Source organism: Strongylocentrotus purpuratus, unplaced genomic scaffold, assembly GCF_000002235.5.
Source record: "Strongylocentrotus purpuratus isolate Spur 01 unplaced genomic scaffold, Spur_5.0 spur5_scaffold_10, whole genome shotgun sequence".
Taxonomy (NCBI): Eukaryota; Metazoa; Echinodermata; class Echinoidea; order Camarodonta; family Strongylocentrotidae; genus Strongylocentrotus; species Strongylocentrotus purpuratus.
The window spans coordinates 4446732-4464669 of NW_022145595.1; the positions used below are offsets into that span (position 1 = coordinate 4446732).

The 17938-nt window shown below is 36.4% G+C and overlaps 1 protein-coding gene across 1 annotated transcript in view; it reads left to right on the top strand.

The window, feature by feature from the left end:
* The first annotated feature begins 4648 nt into the window (after positions 1 to 4648).
* LOC588119 (gelsolin-like protein 2) overlaps positions 4649 to 17938 on the top strand; it is a 29303-nt gene continuing 16013 nt past the window's right edge. The window contains exon 1 of the mRNA XM_787819.5: positions 4649 to 4788. The gene's annotated coding sequence lies outside the window, so the exon portion shown is untranslated. The remainder of the gene's footprint in view (positions 4789 to 17938) is intronic.

Below are 17938 nucleotides of genomic sequence, written 5' to 3' on the forward strand. Positions count from 1 at the left end.
GTATAAAAGACAGCTTACTAATTAATTTCAATTTCAAATTCATGTATAATATTTTAGCAATACCATATAATTTGTTTAAATGAAAAGTTAATGCCAATGATAAATGTTAAATCAAACAGGTGATTGTATGCGCATGTACAGTTATACATGTATACCTAGTACAGTTCTGTTTACTTTGGGTCATATTGGCAGCATCATCATTTACGACTTTCGTTCGTTCGTTCGTGGGTGTACATAATTGTGTTTGTCTGTTTCTTTCTCTTTTTCTTGCAAAGTTTCGCTAGATAAGTCTCTCGTTGATATGTACACTTATAATTAACCATAATTACTGTCTGTATATAAGTCTTAAAGTATGTGATCTCGCGTGCTTTTACTTCGGGGATAAGTTTGTAAATATTCTTTGAATTCCTCTTTGATTTGTAAACAACAATTTTGGTATATGTTTGGGAAAAAAGATAATTTTAGGGGGATGTGATGATGTATGAGATACGGTAATATAATATGTGCTGCTTTTTATTTTTAATGTTTCATCCAACACGGTAGTCACTGATATTATGTTTATGAATAAACTGACATTTTTACAAATAAAAAGTTGTGCTAATTCCCATATTAATCTGTATAGTTGTTTTAAGGACTAAATTGGATTTGATGCGGATCGGTCCTCTGGTAAACAAGATATCCACAAGCGGATGCAACAGTTCGGGCAAGTTTCTGAATGAAGACAAATATCCTTCCTGGTGAAGAGTCTCTGGGTAAAACTGTTTTGTTGAAATGATCCGATTACGTTGAAGATAATTTGCTCTGAATCTTGGCGAGGAGGTGACAACTATAATTCCATAAAAAAAATCCATAAAAAAATAAAATCGCCTATACCGGATTCGGAGTTGTATTTTTAGTTGATTAAACAACCCCCTTTCTTACAAGACTTTTTTTCTATCTATGTTACGCTATTCCAAATGAATGGGAACTTAAGTGTTTTTTTTTGTTTACACCCCCCCCCCCCCCAATTCTTCTCTCGAAGAACCCTGGATCTGCCTTTGTATAATAATCTAGATCAGAAGCAGGAAGCTATCCTTGTTACCCGGGAGTAATTCGTTTTACAGGAACTGAATTCTCATTGTGAGAGCATGAGAGGAAGTAGTCCTTACAGCTAGGTCCGTTCTAATAAGGAGGTTAGCAAAGATTCAAAAATACCTCGAAGTGTCGAATTCCGTCTATATCTGTTTTGAAGAATATCAGAGGCGAAATGTCCCCTGAAATTAGTCTTCACATACAGTATAGTTACTAGAATTATGAAGAGAAATAGCTGACAAGTTGAATGCCAAATGTGTGTGGTTCCTTTTACGAGTGCAGCGCATGTAATTTTAAGAAGTATCTTAATTCAGTAGTATCTCATTTTGATCACTACAAAAACATCACAGTATATACAAATCATAATGTGGGCCTACGTCATAATCAATCAAGAGGCTTGCCTTGATAAATTCCGGCAAATTTTGCTGTGCCGGGGCTCGATCAAACATCCTCAGTATCCCAGTCTGTTCGGACCACACGACTACGACTGTATAATAATAATATGGATATTTATATAGCGCCGGTATCCTCCAGGCTCTGACGCTCATGGCGCTTTACACATATACCCTGGTTATAGCCGAGCTGCCAAAGTAACTAGCGCTCAAGCATAGACGTGTCATGCATCTAAACTAATCGGGGAATAATAATATACTTGGATACAAAGTTCTGATAGAGATGACAAATAATTCGTGAGCTTTGATTTTGCTTCTCTGTATGTCTGTATGGATATTCAATTTCAATTCAATTCAATTCAGAACTTTATTTCAGACTCAGCTGCACAAGGCAGTGGTCCATAAAACATATGTTACATATAATAGATAGGGAAAATAGAGGAGTATGAACATGATGAGTATAATAACAACAAATCGTACAAATACTAAAGAATATAACAAACTAAAACTATACTACGTATATACAATGTAACTGTAACATGTAACCTGTATTTGTAAAATTGATAACAGAAGGCCTATAGTAGGATACATCATGGAGATCTCTTCTTATATCTCCATGGATACATGGATGAAGAGTTCATCACCCCGTGTCATATTGATATCATTCATAATAAGTGTAATATTTTGAGAAATAAAAGTGATCATATAGAAAGAATATACATGTATTTTCAAATGCATTATTGTGACGCACATTTGCAAAGCGCCTGACATAAACTTGTAATCCCCCCCCCCCCAAAAAAAAAAAATCTTTCATAAAGAGAGGGATGAGGAGGATGAGGGCTGAGAGCTGGGCCGTTGGGGGACCTTCCCCCTGAGATTTGTACGATCTTTGCCTCCACCTGTTTGACCCCTTTTAAAGTCAACGCCCCCGTCCAACCCCTGCTCCGTACATGCATGTCCCACTTCCTACGCCTGATTATCTCATTAAGTTCATGAAGACCATTAAAATGAAAGCAGATGCAACACTTTCTAGATTGATATCATGTATGGTAGTCACCGGACTGTCGATCACAAGGTCCGCGGTTCGAGTCCCGCCGCGGCACTAATGTCCTTTGGCAATTAAGACATTGATCTACATTTGCCACACTCAACCCAGGTGATGTAAATGGATACCTGACAGGAATTAATTCCTTGAAAATGCTAGAGTGATGGCCGTCTTGCTAAAGACAGAGTTATAATCGGGGCAGCGCCAGGAGCGTCTCTACGTGACGGACATGTGCGCTATATATAAGAAGCCACCGTTATTATTATCATTATTATTTCAATCCAACTTTAATAAAGAATAGGCATTTATTGCACAAAAAGGCAAAACGTAATTTGTACAGATAAATCTTGTATACAGCCATGGGTGCCGATCTGTAACTGATACCTATTCATCAGGGGGGGATGATCTATTCATTCATCCCCCCTGATGAATAGGTATTACGTAAGGATCGACACCCATGTATACAGCAAAAACGAAACGCATACAGAAATTTCTGCGTAGAGCAAAACACCCTGACCCTGACACCAATATTTCCACACGATTGACCTTAAACAGAGTCAGTGGGTAAAAAAAATCACTGCAAAAACATAATGTGAATGAGACTGCTTTGCACTGAAGTTTATTCCTTTCAGTCTGACAACCGTTTCACATGCACGCGTGAGCAAGAATAAAAGCCAGATCGGGGGTGTGCGAAGTCAAGTTGTAAGTACGGTGCAAACCCTTTAACTGAGATTTTAGTCTCAATGTTCAGACTCGAAGTGTAATTCATTCACCATAGACCGGTTCGCTATAACATATTCAAATTAAATGCGTACTTTTGGCTTGCCTGAGCCTCGCCCGACGTAGCAAGAAATAATATATGCAGACTGGATTCTGAAGTATTGTAAGTTAATTCACTGATAAAATGTTAATGGACCTCGTCACTAGATTCCCAGGAAATGAACATCCATATATTTGAGCTTACATTAGTAGTACACCGGTCGATTGTGAGTTCAATAGTACAACTGTGCCCCACAGGCCACATGCCACACATCCAGTCCAAATTGATTTAGAAATATAATTTGATTGATTATGATGGCCCTCTTCCTGCTCTCTAATTTCCTACCTAGCCCCACCTCTTCATAATGAAAACGAAATAGGTGCTTAAGAAGACCTAGCTGTCTTAATTATATCTTGGGATTGCCCTTCAACATTGCCACCCCCCTTAAAATAAATTTTAAAAATACATATGTAATAGGCCTATACGCAATCTTGAGTCAATCCCTGAACATTTAAAACTTGTTATTTCAAATTATCCATTTTAAGACTATTATATTACCCTTGAAGCGTCATTTCGACTGCGTTATTACTTTCACTAATCAAGTCTCGCAGTTAGCTCATACACCAGTCATTCAACGCAATGACATTTTACAAACACGATACGACATCGCTCTCACGGTGACGCAGCGTTGATGCACAGGTTGCTGACGGAATATTACGTCAGGCGATTGACGCATTGTGTGCTACAGGGATTAACGTATCATAGATTTTAATCCAACTTATGTACATCCTTCAACTTTACAGCGTGTACACGTTTAAGTGTATGATCAGGGGGTAACCGTTGTGGATACTCCCATGCTTTTTAAATAGAACTTACTTAGAAGATCACAAGTTAAAGATGGTTTTATATCATATATAATGGAAACAGCCCCCCTCCCAATTCCTATATATACCCCCCCCCCCTTAAAATAATCTTGTTAGTATTGGAAGATGTTTTCTTCTATTTGGGCAAAATATTGGTATATTAGAAGTAAACTACTCTGACACTCAATAAATATTGTAAAGGTATCGATTGCTAAACAAATATATATTACTATTCAAATCCCAAATTTATTCAAAAACATGATAAAAGAAATGCCATGAAAATTAATATTTAATAATTATTATGCTCTAACTCAACGTTACGATATACGACTTTCAATTCCTTACGTGTCTCTTCTGAATTGAAATTGATCAGTTTTATCGAAAATTGTAACACTAAGTACGTGTACGCCTACTTTGTTATTCGATGAACAAAAAACTTCTACATTCGAGACTAGGAGATCAGATTAGCTAATGTTCACCCCACAACGCACGCGAGAGAGCCTCAGCGCAGTTCCGACTCTGCGAACCTCTAATACATGCCACAACTACCTGTTCGCACGTTCGCCAGTGCTAACCCTAACTAACCCTAACATAACGCACGCTCTCCTTCTCCTTCCTCTGCCTCTATTGTACTACTGTTCCCGGGGTCTAATTCACGTAAGTAGACAACCATTTTTTCAAAATCTTATAATATGATGGTATTATCATGTGTCTGGTCGATATCATGTGAGGAATGATATTTTATGAGTGTGTGTGGTGATTTTGTTTGTGGTTTTGAACGTCGGAACAGTTTTGTTGCTATATTGTGAGTGCGATTACTTTTGTTCTGTGGCCAACGCCCATTTTGGATGTTGCATGGCTTTTAACAGTAGTCAAATTGTATTGTCTGACAATTAAAGGGAAAAGGGAAGTAGGGAAAAAGGGAACTTTTTTTTCTTTTCCAGAAATATTAATGTAGTTTCTTGAAAATCATGCAAGTAAGATCTTTCATATTCAAAAAGAGCTCCTCATTGAATAATAAGGATATTCGTGATTAGCATATTTTGTTTGTGGCAATTTTATTATGGCTTCCTTAACTGGTCGGGATCCGTGAGTGCGTGGGAGGTGGGAAGTGGATTTTAGTGTGTGTGTTTAAGGTATGCAGGTTGGCTTCAAGTTTCACAAAAAAGGGCGATAGGGACAGCTTATTGTATTTAATTATGATCAGCTTTATGTGTACGTTCTATAATGATGCTCTTGTTTTAGAAATCGTCGAAATGAGGAAATCAGGCGGAATTAAACGTAGATTAGATATATTTTTTCATTGTAAGCGATAAAGAGGGCTCGCAAAAACGATCCGGCCGAATGTGGTTCGAAAGTTGCCATTTGTACGATTCTTAAAGATCTCCAAAATGTGATTGTTATTCGAGTCATCAAAATAGAGTCTTTCTTATGTGCCTGTGAAGTTAACACGATAGGACGAAAAATGCTTTTCTTTTCCTTGACCTTAATCCAGACAATTTTAATAAATTTGTGTTGGGGTTGGGGCGGGGGCGTTGCCGTTAAAGGGGTCAAAATGCTATGAAGCAGTGAATTATCACGTACAAAATAGGACGCTCTTTCCTCTTAAAGATATAGACCGGTAGTGGTAAAAAGGGTTTTGGGTGCAAAATGTCCTTTCAATATTGTTTAGATATAGCCTTCAGAGGTTTAGATGGCAATACTTCAACCTAAATTCGCAAACAAGCAGAAATATATGCTCAAATGTTCAATGTTGAAGTGCATTCGCAATATGTACCCAGGCCGGATCGATATGATAATTTACCAAATATATCAATTAGTAGGTGGTTTCCCGGCAAATTTTGTTATCATCACATATCAGTTAAAACATATTCTTTCACATGATTGGTAATAAGAGCTTCCATTTCATTTTTTGAGAGGGGGGCGTTTCCAAAACTGGTCTATACCTTCAATCTTAAAAAGCATGAAACCGCATAATTTCACCGACATTATGATAATGTCTGTTAATGATCGGTTTAGGTGGAAGGGTGTACTTAATACCTTATTTGGTAAGCGTTTTAAGGCCTTTACGTAAAAGATCATTGTGGTTTTTTACTCCCCCTTTTCTCCTTTTGTTTTGGTTGTCTTGCCATTTTGTGTTTGTCTTGCCACTATATCCGCTTCAGACCTGCACCCACCCACACGTTTCCGTGTTATTTTGTTTTTGTCGAATTCCCTCGGATATATTCAACTTGGGGTGACATCGTATTAAAAGCAGAATAAGTGGAGAGAGAGAGAGAGAGAGAGAGAGAGAGAGAGAGAGAGAGAGAAGAGATTATGAACGGATAGATATATAATGAGATAGATAGATAGATAGATAGATATAAATATATCGCATTAATGATTGCGTTGAAAAATAATTAAATAACTTTTTTTTTAGTCAGATTGATATGGGAAGAAAGATACCCCTAGAGATAGACAGTTACATAGATATACATGGTAAATAGATATAGAGATAGAGAGATAGACATCTAGATGGAGATATATATATTATATAAGTAGATATATAAGTCAAGAAAGAGAGATATAAGTAGAGATATATGTCAAGAAAGAGTGAGAGAGAGAGAGAGAGAGATAAGTAGATATATAAGTCAAGATAGAGGGAGAGGGAGAAAGAGAGATAAGTAGATATATAAGTCAAGAGAGAGGGAGGGAGAGAAAGAGAGATAAGTAGATATATAAGTGAATAGAGTAACGTTAGAATAGAGTGAGAGAGAGAGAGAGAGAGAGAGAGAGAGAAAGAGATAGCAGTATTCGACTATACTTATACTTATGTTAGCGAATACATGTACATTGGATCTGCTCATACGGTGGATGGGGGATAAATGTCGTAGTTATTCTGTTCGAGGGGATCGCTGTTTGATATTTTGAAAGGTGACAACTTACATTATAGAGTTCACTAAGCATGACATTATTACACGTTTTATATGTCTAAAATCGTTCCCTGGAAGCACCAGAGGTTTTTATATTATGGGGAGGCATAGACCCTAATGCCCTTTAGCTATGTTGATTCAAGAGGGAACATTTTCGCTTGAATTCGACGTTTTTTATTTCATTATTATTAATTTACTATTCGAGTTTCTCCCCACATCGTAATATATGAGGCTAACAACAGATCATGATTATATCAGCTACATAAGTGATTCGATTCTTGTGACCTTTTTTACGCTCACATTAGCGGTGCTCGTGTCGTTGTCATGGTAGCAACTAAGATGATTATGTAATCAATGCCAATTGAATAAGCCTGGCGGACATATGTGACCGAAAGAGATACAAATGATGACTTGTCTTTATGGCCATAAATGGACGCTCAACGGAGTGGGGGAGGAAAGGGTCTTTATTAAAAGCACACATTAGCTACAGAGGCTAGGCCAGCACAATCAATCGTTCGAGCAACCAATTTGAGGAAGTAACTGACCCCTCCCCACCCCCCCCCCCCCCTCCAATCCACCTGCCTCTTCTTTATACGCCATTTCACCTATAAACCGGAACATAATTGCACCATACAAATTAGATTTAACTCATGATAATTATATGCATTTGTGCATCTAGTACCGTAAACGTGTGTTATTAATTTGAAGATTCCATAACGAATTAAAATGATTGGCTTTACTCCAGAGAGGAAAGGTACGAACTATAAAAATAAATAAAAAAAACTATCTTGGCAATGGTGTTCATTGCTTAGTTAGAAAGTAGAAACACAAGGATTATTCTGATCTTAACATTCACTTTCCATAGTTATATTCTGACCAGGAAATCGAATAGGGAATATCTTTTTACTGCCACGGTGAGTTGAATATAAGTTACCAACAAGACAGCGTTTCATGAAACCGTCATAAGAATATGTATTCAATTTAACACGAGTATCCGTGGGATGTGTGATGTCTGTCGCTCACCTTGCCCTTGTAATTGAGACAGTTTCGTGAAACATAAAAAGTCATGTATTTTGAGAACAGAAGTGTTTGTGTATAGTTATCATAGTATACCTGGCAGGTAATTCCTTGAAATGCTAGAGCGCCAAACTGGCAGCCATGCTAAAGCCGGGGTAATAGTTGTAAAGCGCCAGGTGTGTTAAGTCTGACAGACATGAGCGCTATACAAGAACCCACTATTATCATTATTATTATTACTATGATATATTACGAGTATAGTTTCCCCATCCCTAAGGCAATAATATGTTACTAGTATAGGACCATGGACCTACTGTAATCTCATTTACAACAACTTATATGGGAAACACAGATTTAACGGAAAGGTTCAGGCAATTATTCTAAGAATCCACTTCCTTCCTTGTTTGGTGAAGTTGTTTTTTATCGATATTTTACAATCATGTACGGATTCCTTATTTGGGTACGATGAAGTGATGAATTTCTTCGAAAAGGTTGTAATTAGTGCCTGAAATACTATTGGGCACGTTCTGGTCTGATGAAAAAATCGACAGACCTGCATAACAGATACTCCTACAGAGTCACTCAAGTGCTGAATGATATATTTTCCAAATTACTTTGAAATATTTGTATGAATAGGTGAACAATAAGCAAATGAATATACGAGGTCACATTGAGTTTGAATGGAATTGCAGTAGTCTATTCATTTGTGTTCGTAGTTCTCAGCGTGTGTTTCGCCTTTCAGCAAGTTTCTGTTATATCGTTGACACATTGTTAAATTGAGAAAAATATTCTTTACTCCTCAATCAAATGATCAGAACGGGTTTTCGACAGTGTTCCTACATTTTTGAAAACATAAATCATACTTTTCTGAACGAAGTCTACACGTACATGTATTGTGATCCCCACGTTACTTAAAGGCGATCATTACTATCATAATGAATCGACCATAAATTCCGCACCTTTGATTTTATGAGTTTCTCATTAGTTTCCTAACCTTTGCCATACTCTAGGTATAGCTTTTAGTTGTCTCCTTTTATCAAAGTTCCGTGTATAATCGTATAGAGTCATGATGGCTCAGTGGTAGAACAGTGGTCTCGTAACCGGGAGGTCCTAGGCTCGAAACCAAGTCAATTCGCTTGCTTCCTTTGGTAAGGCATCACTCCGCATTACCAAGTAAGCCTTTTAAGAATAGAGTACCCCAACCCCACCCACCACAAAGGTAATTTCTTTCTCGGTCTTTAATTTGTAGAATATGTCGATATCGCGCGAAGCTTGGGTTTTACCGGATGGAACTGCATCTCTTGCTAAATAATTTTAATATGAAAACACTACAAAAAAACTGTTCTGTTACCATGACGTAGTTGTCTATCACGTGACCAGTGCCTCGAAGTCGAAGGAGCTTCGTTGCCATTAGCAACCCATCTGTAAAGATATGAGTTTAAAGAGTTGAGTTTTTGTAAAGGTGAACAATAATTTGTTAGCTCTCTCATTCAGTTTATGTCAGTTCTGAAGAAAATTATAATATATGTGTCCCTCGAAATGATTTATTATCAACTAGAAAGGGAAACGTGTGTTTGCGTGACAAATATTTGAACAAAATGAAGGTATACTCATGGACCCTTATACCGGGCAGAAACAATACATGAGCCTCATAGACGATTTCAAGTGTAAATATAATGCTCACACTGCACAACTGTGAAACAAATTGTGATTTACTTTGGAATCAGAAAATAAATCAAAACAGCTAAGCGTGACAAAGGAGTGGCTAATTTGCTAGTGCTTGACAATGAGCATACTGCTTTGAGCCTTTGACTTTATTTACACAATGCAACAAAGTGTGACACATTCGAAGATTATTTTTCACACATTGTTTAGAACCATAGACTGTGCAGGTATAACGAATTAAAAATATCACAGTGGATTTAGTCGTGTTCACATAATCGTATAGCTCAATGTTTCACAAACGTGAGCCACGCGCAGAGAATGAAAGACGGTATATACATATAGGCCTACCACACTGTGACCAAAGAGTTACCACAGAGCTCGGTGGTAAATCCTTGCTTGGACTCTAATTCTAGAACTATAAGGTCGAATAAGAACGTTCTTAAAGTCCTTCTAAAAATGTAATGCAGCTGCTGGATTAAGCTCGGTCTTTAGTCACTTTTTTAAGTTAGAATAAGGTCTAAGTTTTGCCCATGACTTAGTTCCAGTGAGGATAGTGTAAAAGAATAACCCACAAATGGCGGTAAAACAATTTCAAAGTGTTGGACATGGCATGAACAAACTGTATTCACACTGTACCACGAAATGTAGTGCTCTGTGTTAACAGGGAGTAAGCAGTTGATTTATCACTCTGTGACTCCAGCGTAGACTCTGAAAATGTTCAAAGTGTTAAACTATAAGCAAACTCTGTTCACACTTTGCAGCGCGCAGTGGTAACAGAAAGCAATCCCAGAGTTCAACACCTTGTGGAAACAGGTAGGGGAAATCAGTTCACGCATTTCAGGGTGACTATACTGTAACTCCGTGGTGTGACTCCTTGGTGTGACTCCTTGGTGTGACCGAGTTGATTTGGAACCTGTTTCAAGGCGGTGACTATTATCAAAGTGTGTTGACACTGTGCCACACAATGTGATGCGCTGTTGTAGCAGAGATTCCCAGAGTTGGCGAGCCATGCGACCTCCGCCTTCACACTGTTTCCATGCAACTTTCACACTGTTGGATACTAAATTATTCTTTCCGATTTGAATACTCTAAGGCAGGATACAATCCAGACATATAGTGCATCACTTTATTTAAATCCGTCTTTCTATGGACAATTATCAATCACATTAAAAATACTATGTTCCTTTTGCAGCCAACATCAAAATCTGTAGAACTTTGCAGGAATTATGAATATGTCATGTATGTCCTATCTGTGAAATTTAAACATTAGCAGTGTCCTAGTATTCAGATTATGCAAGCGAACCTGTTAACGTACTAGCCTTCACTGTCAGACACTATTGAGTGACTGACTGACATTTTTTTTTCTTTGGTAATAACATACTTAAAATGAGCTGTAAAGGTACATGGGCGTTTATCTACATCAATAACCCACTTCTTGTAATGGCCAAAATTAGACTGATTGAATCTTTGAGCAACACAAAAAGTTCGACCATTCCGTATAATGGTCTGAAAATCAGACTATTACTAAAATGATTGCAATCACTAAAAAAAAGTTGATTCGACAACTAATGCTCTTTATTTTCCCACTAAAAGATATTTTCTAACCCTTTCGTTTTGAAGGAAGTTCTAAATAAGTATTCTTTTTCAAATGCCGTTGAAATTAATCCTTTTCATTTTGTTGGCCTGCAAATGGGACGTAGTACCTTTAAGAGTCTAAAACTATAGTCGCGTTAAGATTCTTATCTATTCAGCGCACATATTTGCCTCATGTTTCTTGAGAATGTCTCTGTTACAAAGGTCAAACAAGTATGTTTACTACGTTCTTATGCAATACAAATAGACTATATTTACATTCGAAGTGATACGGAAGTAGTGCGTACTGTTAATACACGTTAGTATGAAGTACATGTGCACGACTGAATGTACAATTCATCAAAACTTGAGTCTTGGAAAAATCCCAAATTAGTGCATACTACCAAATCTAGCAAATTTTATGCACTAACAAATTGGAAGCGCTCGGTAACTGTGATAAAAATGCTCTATATCAAATACTCTGTGGATGAATGGAATGGAGAAGGCTTTTGTATTTCCATGAATGAATCCAAGCTAGTCCGTCCCATACGATACCAATCACATCTAAGAACAGGCAATCGACCAGGATTGTTCCTTTCAAAATTATACTAAATTGAAAGCACAACTAAAGCTTGGATCAAACCAAATATGAAAGAGTTACTAATGATATTATGTTGGTAAAATTCTAGAGAGAGATTTCTGTATTTTGTTTTGTATAGCGCCTTGAGTAAGTCATTAGATAAGTGCACTTTATAAGTATTTATTAATTATATCATTATAAAAAGAATTTATAATCTTGATATCATTGTACACTGTTGCCCATAATAATAATAATAGCAATAATAATAATAATGATAATAATAATAATAATAATAATAATAATAATAATAATAATAATAATAATAATAATAACAATAATATTCCGCCTGTATATAGCGCTTAAAGGTACTATGTCCCTTTTGCAGCCAACCTCAAATGCTGTAGAACTTTGCAGGAATTATGAATATGTCATGTATGTCCTATCTGTGAAATTTAAACGTTAGCAGTGTCCTCATATTCAAATTATGCAAGAAAACCCGTTTACTTGCTAGACTTCACTGTCAGACACTATTGAGTGACTGACTGGCTTTTTTCTTCTTTGGTAATAACATACATGAAAAGAGTTGTAAAGCGTACATGAGCATTTGTCTTCATCAATAACCCACTTCTAGTGATGGCCAAGATTAATCTGATTGAATCTTTGCGCAGCATAAAACGTATGACCATTCGATACAATTGTCTGAAAATCAAGACTATTACTTTTGGGCTCTATAGCCCTAAAGTCGATTTGACAACTAATAGTCATTATTTTCCCACTTGAAGACATTTTCAAGCCCCACCTTTTTTAGGGAACTTCTAAATTAGTATTATCTTTCAAATGCAGTTGGAATTTAACTGTTTAATTTTTTTTGGCCTGCAAATGGGACATAGTACCTGTAATACAAATTTCTCTAAGCGCTTTACAGATACACTATTACCCCATAAAGTTGGAATAAAATTTGCTTATCTCTTGTTATGATGTGATTGTGATAGTTATGATTTATTTTAAAGACACAGTTTACATCTTATCATAACTCTATAGATCCATGTCTATGACTCATTAGATTGATCAATAAAATAATTAGAATGTGAAAACTTTATAAATCAATAATAAAACATATTGTCACAATTATTTCGTGAAAATATGTAAGAAAAAAAAAAGATCATTCTAACGTTATTGGCAGCAGTGTAACAGTTTGTAATCCTACGATACGTCATAACCCTGATCAAATAATCATTAATTGCTCACATTCTTTCTCTCTGTTCCTATTAATTCACGTACTAAGTTTTGTTTCAATATACCCTCTGTTATAGGAGCAATTACCGATGTCATTAGTGACTCATTGGAAATTAATTCACAACCTAGTGTGCGTTAATTGCTGTCATTAATTCTACATCCATCGGTGACCATACTAGAAATAGATTCGCTCTCAATATGAAGAGTACTTACATTCTCTTAGTGCAGCAACGATTATGCTACCTTTTCCTGGATTGATTACCATATAATATCGTTAAAGGGAAATTCCACCCTGAAATTAAGTTAGTTTTAATAGGAGTAGAAAAATGAGAGAAACGAGTCAGTGAAAGTTTGAGCAAATTCCGATTAAAAATAAGGAAGTTAGGATTTTTTAAGTTGTGATCAATCAAACACAAATTGGCAACTCTATGACGTATCATGCGAGCTCAACTTCCATTTGCTCAGTACTAAAAAAATCTAAAATTTTCATTTTCCCTCAAGAAAAATTTCAACCATACATGCACCCTAAATATAGTAATTGCAAATATGTTTCTATACTCCCCCTGCAAGGAACAAATATATATTCCGTCATCTATAACGAAGAAAACATGATTTTATGGAATATTATGCACAAAGCAAATGAAGGAGAGCTCGTCTAATAAGTCACAGAGTTGCCAATTTGTATTTGATTGATCACAACTTCAATAATTCATAACTTTCTTATTTTCATTCAGAATTAGCTCAAACTTTCACTCACCTGATTTTCTTATTATTCTGCCTCTATCGAAACAAACTTATTTTTGGGGTGGACTTTCCCTTTAAGTGTAAGCCTACCCGCAAAATGTGCAAACAAACCTTGCCGCGTCATTTATTTCAGTCCTTTGCGGAAAGAAAGTAGAAAGTGATACTGATAAATGACATAAATTATTAGGTCTAGAGATAATAATCTTGATATAGAATATATGCCTACATACGCCTACTAACAAGCACTTGTGCTTTCTTAGCAGTCAGGTAAAATAAGCACCACTTCACCACCAATACGTATATGCACTTAACTTACATAGAGAAATTAAATGTTTTTGATGTGCTGTATATATATAGCATAGCGTGTCTATGTCAGAATATCAATCCGAATTGTGATGGACTGATAGAGCAAGAGTGTAGAGACACTGATAGAGATTTTTTTCTGTACATTTCCTCATTAATTACGGTTATATAGAGTTATATTATTCGCCTGCATGGATATGATTCTTCTTGAAACTGACTAAGAAAATACTTTTTATAGTGGATTTGCTTATATTCTTTCCCAAATTAAAGATAAACTCCAATACTGGTAAAAAAAATAATAATAATTCTCACAGAATCAAACGAAACTTACACTGAATGTTCAAGATTACAAATAAATGACATGTGCCAAACAATTTTGGAAGAAAATGTATACTGGCTGAGTAATGAGCATAGAAAGACAAGGAAATCAAGGTAGTACTAGCCCCGACACCGTGTGTGTTGTCCCATATATAGCTTTCTATGTGAGTGCTTGTTACTTTACCAAGACTCGGTCAAATTTATTATGATTTTGATGACTCCAGAACCTTGCAGTGCACACCAATACTTACATGCTATACATGATCAACTGTTTCTGATCCTTTCCACACCTTTTCTTTCACAATTCAATCGCATTACCAGTACTAAAGTTTATTTTTAATGTACAATTAAACATCATACACAACCATTCAACTAAACTATGAAACGATATCAAGACATTAATTTTAATACCCAAGTCAAACTAACGAGACAGACAACAAACTACATAACCCCGTCCGTATAGACCGGTTTACTAACATAGTCAAATTTATCGATGTTTCCTTTCTGGGGACATATAGTGACGAGGTATTCTATTATTAAACCCGTTATTAAGAGAATGAACTACAATACTCGGAATCCAGTCTGCATACACTATTTGTTGCTATGTTGGGCAAGTCTCGAGTTTGCCGTCAGGTTGTCAAGAACAATCTTTATTTAATGATTATGCATAACATTTGGATATGTTATTTGGCCGGTCTATTTGTCATGCGTGGTATGCCATTGTCGTTTATGTAGTGCAGAAAGGAGGAAGAGAGGGTTCCACGTCCGTAATTGTAAATGAAGAGAAAGAAAGAGAGAGAAACCGAGGTCGGAATTTGTCAATATTGGCTTATAACTATATTTGCTTTGCACGCCCACGTGTATGTACTGTCTCATGAGGAACTCAAGTTAAATTCCGTGGAAAATGAAGACGATATTGATCGTATCGCGGAAAGAGAAACGCCAGATTAATAGTTCTAATGGGGAAGATTTCTTGCTCTTTAAGTACTGGTGAAGATGAAGAAAAAAATCTTATGTACGATAAGGAGCTCTCACCAGACACACGTTTTTAATTGTTGTATGAATAGTACTCTACATTACTCTAATGGTGACGACCCATGTAGTTAATATTATATGCTGAGCAGAGCCCGGTAATAAGACAGTGTTGTTTAATAATGAACAATGGATGTTAAGTGTCGGGCACCACACGCCCTCTCGACTCCAATTTGCCACTCGAAAATGTTCACCCCTTATAGAAAATATCTTGCAAATTTGTTGGTCAAGAGTAGTTCACGTGATTTAACGTTTCACGGTGAAGCCTGTCTATAAAGACCGCTCTAGGGGGACGAAAAGTGTTCTTTATAATTAATGGTCTTTATGTATAGGTTGTTTATTTTGACGTTTCGATGAGAGACATTATTCGAAGGAAATAGAAAATGTGGTCTTTATAGACAGTTGGTCGCTAAGGCAGGTTTTACTGACTCAACAATTTTTTCATACAATCAGTAAAACAGACCTAATGCAAAGAATTAAAGGGAGGCGTTACTACTTCAACCAGAAGGGATTAGACTGCCCAGCGAGCCAACGAGGTCACTGTGACAGGTGGCTATCTCATTAACTCAGCTCTCATTTAACATAAGAAAAAGAGGATCATGGGGGACCAACAGGCACCGATTGGGGAAGTTTTCTATATAGAGGGAGCAAGTAGCTTCAAGTAGGACAGTGTGCCTTTAAAACAACGCCAACCGAAACGAAATGTGGAGCCTCCACAAATCGGATTTGACTTACAATAGAAGCAAAAAAAATACACGTTTGTTACATTTCCTTATATGGTATGATAATTGGCAGACCTCGGTAGATCGAGCTCGATTGAACTTTGCACCGTTTTTTATTGAGGCATGACGTCATGCGGGAAGCGGAACTTACACAAACCAGGGCATTGTGGTTTTTGGAGGAGTCATTCCAAGTGAAAGAATGTATACCACGCAAATGAAACGTAAATTTGGTCGTGAATTTTGGTGCAAGAAAATTCTCTCGATCTAAAACTTAATTCTATTGGCAAGCAGAAATTGCACCTCAAGTCATCTTCATTTGTTTGTTTGTTTGTTTGATTATTTTATTTTAGCACGGTGGCATACTTCAGCCAGTGGCTGTTCTTCAGCAATGCCGTGCATATTATAAACAGCAATCGCAATTTTACAAAGAAACATATTTATTAACATGGTTTACATACAAAGTGAAATAAAATTTTGCATAACAATCAAAGATTTCTTGTAATTTAGTAATTTCCATTTCACTACGTTGATATATTTAGAATCTTGTGTCAACTAAAGCAATAGAATAATAGGGATTATCAAATTTTAAAGAATAACGTGCCTCTTTGGATTGATCTATGCTTTCCAGGCCCAAAGATGACTTTGGCAATTGAAGTGGATTTGTATTATTGAGTCGTCATAAAGTATCTGCAAAGATCTGAAGGGCAATAAACATCGATCATGTTAAACATGTCAAAACATGAATCAATCATGAAAACAAAATCACAAGTAAGCAAGAAGAAATGGGTTGCCATATTCTTGAGGTGTTTTATGGGTCTAGACATTTGAAGCAAGCACAATAACACTTGTGAACACAGCAATATTAGAGGGACAGACCGCTTGTAACCCCTCCCAAATACGCCACTTGCAGATGGGTCTTTTTTCCTGTAACCATTATCTGTCTACATACGGTATGATGTACGAGTGAATGCGGGGTTGATGAATCACACATCTAGGAGTTGTGGACATTTGTGGGCGTAATGATAGCGGAAAAATACTGAATCCATTTAAAGGTAGTGTCAGCGATGTGCTGACAGAGATAATTTGCAAGAAACATTGTATGTTCAAAAGCGGAAGCACTGTCGTATAATTATTGAAAGATATTGAGTCTTGACTCGTTCTCGTACAATCGGTACTACATGAATCATTATTGTTATTATTATTATTATTATCACCATTGTTATAGGTATTGTTATCATTAGAGCAAGATACGATATCATGTAGACCCTCTGAAGGTATAATGTAACGTACGTTGAATAATAATGTTGAAATACCTTGATTAAAGATTATAATTAAGAAGGAATACATTTAATGAACGGATATCAATGCAGATAATAATCTTCTAGCATAGTTATCTCAAGCTAGCAGATCGAACCACACTGTACTATATCTTTAGCGAAGTTTTGGCAAGCAACACTAGATTGCGCCCTTGACATTTTTGTTATAAATAGATATACTCTTCATTCTGTTATTCATTATAATCGTAAATATATTTTTCTTGGATACAACCTGTCTCTTGCCCGATTTATTTGTAAATTGATGCCGTACATAGAATACTACTCTCTAAAGTCTAGATACTTCCTTTAAGTAGTTGTGAATACATAGGCATTGACTATCGCGATGACTAAATTTACCAAATGGATACAGTCATTGTTTGCTGTCCGTAC